Source organism: Dromiciops gliroides, chromosome 4, assembly GCF_019393635.1.
Source record: "Dromiciops gliroides isolate mDroGli1 chromosome 4, mDroGli1.pri, whole genome shotgun sequence".
Lineage (NCBI taxonomy): Eukaryota > Metazoa > Chordata > Mammalia > Microbiotheria > Microbiotheriidae > Dromiciops > Dromiciops gliroides.
The window spans coordinates 322,876,018-322,882,280 of NC_057864.1; the positions used below are offsets into that span (position 1 = coordinate 322,876,018).

Genomic DNA, 6,263 nt, shown 5'->3' on the forward strand with positions numbered 1-6,263 from the left:
GCAGTAGCCTCTAATTTCTATGTAATAAATATATTATAAATCCCAGCTAAATTCCTTAACACTTGGGACAATTATAGGGCAACCACATAAATTTTTATTTGCCACACTAAGCTAAAAGAATTGAAGAGACAAAAGCACCCAATTTATAGAGGAAGAGGGAAAAATCTTAACTTGGAAGAAAATCATGTTAGAGACAAAAGGTGGAAACGATAAAGCTAATCCTCATAATGTGAATAGATCAAGTAATCCAATAAAATGAAAAGGAGTGACATTGGGGTGTGTGTGTGTGTGTGTGTGTGTGTGTGTGTGTGTGTGTGTGTGTGTGTGTGTGTGTGTGTGTGTGTGAATCTGTTGCATACAAGAAATCCAACTGAAAGAAGACATATATTGAATAAAAATAAAGGGCGGCAAAAATGTACCATGCATCAGGTGAATGCAAAAAGCAAGAGTTGCACTCATGCCATCAGACATCACAAAAACAAACACTGACAACATATGAAGAGTTAGAAAGAGAAAGTAGATTATGCTATAAGAAGCCATATGAAGCAAACCAATACCAATATTAAACTTATATGGTCCAAATGACTTAGCATCTAAATTCATAAAGGAAAAATTAATTGAAGAAGACATAGTAATACAATAGTGGCAAGGAAATTTCAATATTCCTCTCAGTTTTAGATGTCTATCAGAAATATAAACAAAATGGAAAATATAAACCTGAAGAAATTGCTGGAGAAACTAGAACAAAAAGACTTATGGAATCTCTAAATTTGACTGAAAAAATATACCTATTTCTCAATACCACATGGAACTTTTTTTTAAAAATGACAACATATTACTGTACAGAGATATTACAACCACAAGGGAAAAGGGAAAAGCGGTAAACACATCTTTTACAGACCATTAAATACTAAAAATAGCAATCAGTTCAGAGAGCACTAAAACAAATTAGACCCAAATAAATGTTTAACAATGAAATTCTAAATATTGAGTGTATCAAAGAACAAAATATAGAAATAATTAATAGTTGTTTGAAAGAAAATTATAATGATGAAACAGTCTAACAAAATTTCTGAGCTATGGCCTAAAGCAGCCCTTAAAGGGGGAAGTCATATATACATGCATATATGTGTGTATGTATGTCTATATATACACATATACATATAAACAAAATAGAAAAGAGAGGATTGATCTGAAAATTCAATTTAATAGAAAGGCAACAAATAAACCTAAAATAAACAAAAATGAGAACATATTAAAAATTAGAGAAGATAAATTAGAAACTAAAAATCTATGGAAATATTAAATAAAACTAAAAGTTGTTTTTTTTTTTTAAATAATAAAGTTGATCATCCTTTAGGATTCTTATTAAAATGAAGAGGACAGGAAAAAAGCAGACAAGGTGAGCTCACAACAAAACTAGAAGAAATAGAATTACTCTGGAAAGACATGATCAATTTGTTATGGGGGTGGTGGGGAGTAGAGCCCTAAGCTCCACATCCAAGGTTCTAACTTAATACCAATTCCACAATGAACACACATAGTGAATAACAAAGAAAACCCATTTATCCAAATCAGTAGCAAAACAGAAATCAGAGAAGATACAAACAAGAGAAGATATACCAGACAATACAGAGTAAAGGAGCTCTCTCATTGGGGATTGAGGTAACTCAGTTCAGTCTAGAAAGATTCCTTGATCTCACCCAAGGGAAAACTCCCTAAAGTCCGTAGAATAGTTGGACATAGGGATATGATAGAGACTGCCCCTTCCACTCATGCCTTTCCAGACTATGTTCTGTCAACACTCAAAAGTGGGGTTGAACTCTTCTATCTGCTCTCTTGAAATTGGAAGCCAGAAACACCCAAAGCAATTAGAACCTCAAAGAAGACTTGAAGCTTGAAGAGTCCTGAAGAGAATTGATGAAAGCTAGAGCTCTTCTATTCTTTCATCAACTCTACTCTACCATTCATTCAGGACAAGGCAGTTATCTCTCCCGATATGGAGAGTCTCATATCAATGGACTTTGGGATAGGGATTACACAGTCTATAGTGATTCATCAAATAAATAATTCATCATGATCAAGGTTCTTGTTGTTGTTGTTGTTGTTTTGTGTGTGTGTGTTTTAATACCAGAAATGTAAAGAAGGTTTAACACCAAGAAAACAATAAAACATAATTAATTAGGGGGGCAGCTAGGTGGTGGAGTAGATAGAGCACTGGCCTTGGATTCAGGAGGACCTGAGTTCCAATCCGGCCTCAGACACTTGATACTAGCTGTGTGACCCTGGGTAAGTCACTTAACCCTCATTGCCCCCTCAAAAAACAAAAAAGAAGGGCAGCTAGATGGTGCAATGGATAAAGCACCAGCCCTGGATTCAGGAGTACCTGAGTTCAAATCCAGCCTCAGACACTTAACACTTACTAGCTGTGTGAACCTGGGCAAGTCACTTAACCCCCATTACCCCACAAAAAAACAAAAACAAAAAAAACCCATATTTAATTATATTAATAACAAAAACATCCAAAGCCACAGATACAGAAGAAGCCTTGGACAAAGTACAACAGTCATTGTTGATAAATGGTTTTGAAAAAAACTCTACAAAGAATAGCCATGTAAGAAACTTTTCTTTAGTATCATAAAAATATTTACCTAAAACTAAAGACAAATACCATATGCAACAGTAATATACTGGAATACTTTTAATGGTATACCAACCAATGTAACAAAGGAGTATTTTAAAGAACTCAGTAAAATAATTCTTAAATTATCTTGGAAAAATATATGTAATACAAAGTGAAATAATAAAAATAGGAAAGATCAAGGGAAAAGAGAACTTCTAGACTTCAAACTTTATTATAAAGCAGTAGTCATCAAAACCACCTGGTATGGTGATGGGAAAGGAGGCTTTTGAGGTAGGGTAGCACCTTCTTCAAGGTAACAACATGGAGATTGGAATTTCTCTTTTTGATGAAGAGGGGGCCAAGACTGTCAAAATCCTGATGGTCAAGACTGAGAAGAATGGTGTCAAGATCACTTCGCCTGTGGACAAGTTTGATGAGAATGCCAAGACTGGCCAAACCACATTGGCCTCTGGCATCCCTGCTGGATGGATGGGTTTGGACAGCCCCAAGAACAGCAAGAAGTATACAGAAACTGTTTGTGTTCCAAACAGATTGTGTGGAACAGACCCACTGGAGTATTTGAGTGGGGAGCCTTTGCTTGGGGAATCACAGAGCTAATGAACAACGTGGTGGAGGCCACCAACGGGGCTATATCACTATTATAGGTAGTGAGGATACTGCCACTTGCTGTGCCAAATGAAACACTGAAGACAAAATCAACCATGTGAGCACTGGAGGCGCTGCCAGTCTAGAGTTTCTGAAGGGCAAAGTCTTCCCTGGGGTGGCCAGTCTGAGCAATGTCTAATGGATGTCACTTTCCTGCCTGCTAGTTCCTGTGTACAACCCTTCCAACATGACACTGCAGTACTTCCTGTCCCTTTCCTTGGCATTAGGCAAGTTTCTCCTTCAAGACTCAACCAGTGACCAGAAGATGAGGCAATGAGGGCCCCAGAAGCAGCTTAACTCAACTATGTTGTTTCCTGAGAGTGCCTGTCGTCAGATCTCACTCCAACTTCTTTAGTGTGTCTAAACCATTGTTTGATCTGTAGAGTTTGTGTGTGTGTGTGTGTATACACACACATACATATACATATACACACATTTATACATGTGTGAGTGTGTAAAATCAACAAAGCAAACAAAAAAGTTAAGCTGCTATTAGCTATACTCCCTTGAAATGGTTTATTCTATTCAGCTTTGTCAATAGCTGTTTTTGTCATTACCTATACACAGTATGGAAAGAAGAAGAAACTGTAGGGTTTGGGGTGGGGGAGGGGTAGCAAGGTTGACCTGTTAAATAAGCATTTAATAAAAGTGCCAGTTCAATTTTTAAAAATATGGTATTTAAAAAAAACAGAAGGTAGATCATTATCTGGTGGAATACACTAGATAAGGGAGAAGCAGAAACAATCAAACTCAATAATCCAGTGTTTGATAAACCAAAACATATAAATTGCTTAGGAAAGAATTCTTTATTTGATCAAAAACTACTAATAAAACTGGAAAGCAGTTTGGTAGAAATTTGACTTAAGGAGTTGGTACCCCTTATACCATATTCCTCAACACATTCTGAATGTATATATGACCTTAGTATTAAGAAGAAAAAACCTAGAAGAGAAGCAAATTATATACCTGGTACAGCTATGAGTAGGAGATATATTATTGACCAAACAAGGATAGATTCAATTATAGATGATAAAGTAGATAATTGTGATTACTGGAAACTGAAAATCTACAAAATTGAAATTATTTCATTTAGGATAAAAGGGATATGATCAAATGGGAGAAAAATTAATCACATTTCCCTGATAAGGGCTTGGTGTCTAAGATATATAAATAATTAACAGATATTTATATATACATATATTTGTGTTTACATGTATGTTGTAGTTGTTCAGTCATTTTGGCTGTGTCTGATTCTTCATGTTGCCATTTGGAGTTTTCTTGGCAAAGATACTGCAGTGGTTTGTCATTTTCTTTCTCCAGCTCATTTTACAGATGATGAAACTGAGGCAAACAGGGTTAATAACTAGTCAGATGATACAAACAGTTCCTACAAGAAGTGTTGCTATTAACAATCATATGAAAGAATGCCCCCAAGTCACTAATAATAATAGAAACTCAAATCAAAACAATGCTGTGGTTTTACCTCACATCTGCAAATTGGCAGAGTTGACAAAACAAAGAATAGTCGATTTGGGGGGATATATCGGGAAGTAAGCACATTAGTATATTGTTGATGGAGAAAGGAATCAGTAAAACCTTCTGGAAAGCAATTTAGAATTATGAAAATAAAGTGACTAAAGTGTTCATAACCTTTGACCCAGAGATTCAATTATTTACCTTCTACCTCAAGGAGGATATTGATAAGAAAAAAGTCTACATGTACACCAAAATATTGATAGCAGAACTTTTTTGTGATGGAAAAGAATTTAAAATAAAGTAGATGCCCATCAATTAGGGAACAGCCAAACTAATTAATTGTGTTACATCAATGTAATGGAATATTATTACTGTGTTGAATATGATGAATACAGAGATTCATAGGTTATTCTACATGAACTCATATAAAGTAAAACAAGTAGAACCAATAAAACAATCTACATAATAACTATAAGATAAATTGAAAGAATGAGCACAAAGCAATTGAAAAAATATGGCAAAATTCTAAAAAGCAAACATGGTTCAAAGGAGGAGATATAATAAAATACACACATCCCAACCCTTTGCAGAAGTGGGAGCGACACCAATGTTGAAGACTGCATGTATTTTCTGAATTATGGGTTGTGTTGATCATTTATACAAATTTTTCCTCTCTTTTCTTTTTTGCTTTGAAATATTCATTACATCAGATAGCTCTCAGGGAGAGAGAGATACTGGGGGGAATTGTGGTGATATCAAAAAATGAAACTTGTGTTTTAAAAGACAATACACATGTACCAACTCTTTATCTTTTCATTGGTGGCTTGTCTCAATTTCATTTGGAAGTACATGCTGATCTTCTTTGCCTTTTTGCAATCAGTTTTCCAATTTTTAATAGATTGAAAGTCGTCTTCAATGATTCTAATTGACTTTTCTTTCACAGCTGAAGGCCTTTCTCTAGAAACTTGAAAAAATCATTATCTACTATTGCAATTTGAAAATTTCATTCAAATGTCAACTTCTGGCTTAGAGTGCTTTCATATTGATAAATTAGAGATCTGATCAATCATTTTTTTCCAACTGTTAAAAACAAAAATTCCTGGGAGGTTTTCTAGTAATATTATCTGAAATGTGTTATTCAGGATTTCAAATTAATCAGGTTTTTTTTTTACTATAGGACTATGATCCATATATTATGTTTGGGTATCCTGTATTTGTCCCTCATCACTTTGCCTTATATAGCATTCATATGTTCTTTCAAAGTTTTTGTCTTTTGCTTCTTTTCTGCCAAATTATCTTCAATTTATATAGTTTTCATGTTTGAATTTGCCATTCTCTTTTTCATGATGTACATCTAGGGAACATTCTCTTTTATGTTCTAAATTGTATATTGTTTATTTCAATTTATTCATTTTTGTGAATTCTGATTTCCAATTTAATTTACATCTAATATCTTTATCTTCATTGGTTCTTTTAATCATTCTATAATTTATTGCTC

At 34.3% G+C, this 6,263-nt stretch overlaps 1 pseudogene; it reads left to right on the forward strand.

Moving 5' to 3' along the window:
- Positions 1–413: 413 nt before the first annotated feature.
- LOC122755087 lies at positions 414–3,428 on the forward strand (annotated as a pseudogene).
- The last annotated feature ends 2,835 nt before the right edge of the window (positions 3,429–6,263 follow it).